The 700-nt window shown below is 43.7% G+C and overlaps 1 non-coding gene across 1 annotated transcript; it reads left to right on the top strand.

Moving 5' to 3' along the window:
• Positions 1 to 107, top strand: LOC141701420 (small nucleolar RNA R71). Its single transcript, XR_012566782.1, has one exon. It is a non-coding gene; the product is annotated as a small nucleolar RNA R71 (small nucleolar RNA).
• The last annotated feature ends 593 nt before the right edge of the window (positions 108 to 700 follow it).

Here is a 700-nt window from a genome sequence, read left to right as displayed (position 1 = left end):
ATTCCATGATGTGGACACTTTCTCAACATTTCCTTGTAGCGTTCCCAAGCTTCGCACATAGATTCTGTAGGTTACTGTGCAAACTGAGTAAGAGCACTCCTCATAGCCGCGGTCTTTGCCATCGGATAAAGTTTCACCAGAAACTTTTGCGCAAGATCTTGCCAAGTAGTGATGGACCCAGCTGGTTCAGAATGTAACCAGTCCTTAGCTTTGTCCCACAGTGAGAATGGGAAAAGCCTCAGCTTGATAGCCTCATCAGTCACGCCATTATACTTGAAAGTACTGCAGATCTCGACAAAATTCCTTATGTGCATGTTGGGGTCTTCAGTCGCAGCACCTCCAAAAGAAACAGAATTCTGCACCATCTGAATAGTGCCTGGCTTGATTTCAAAGGTTTTAGCTTGAATAGTCGGATGAAGAATGCTTGACTGAATGTCATCAATTTTAGGCCGAGAAAAGTCCATAAGAGCTGGATCGGCCTGAACAATACGATCACCCATGATTACTGGTTCTTTCTGCTCACTTCCTGAATCCGGATCTTCAAAATCTATCTTCTCTGGAATATCAAGAACTTCGTCTGTCTCCTCAGCTGTATCTAAAGTCCTCTTGCGAGTACGAGAACGAGTTTGCATAAACGCTCGCTAAAGTACCTGAAACACAACCGGGAACAATAAGTAACAAATACGTCTTAATCACTGAG

The sequence above is a fragment of the Apium graveolens genome, unplaced genomic scaffold (assembly GCF_009905375.1).
Source record: "Apium graveolens cultivar Ventura unplaced genomic scaffold, ASM990537v1 ctg3811, whole genome shotgun sequence".
Classification (NCBI taxonomy): Eukaryota; Viridiplantae; Streptophyta; class Magnoliopsida; order Apiales; family Apiaceae; genus Apium; species Apium graveolens.
This window is presented reverse-complemented; position numbering and strand designations above follow the sequence as displayed.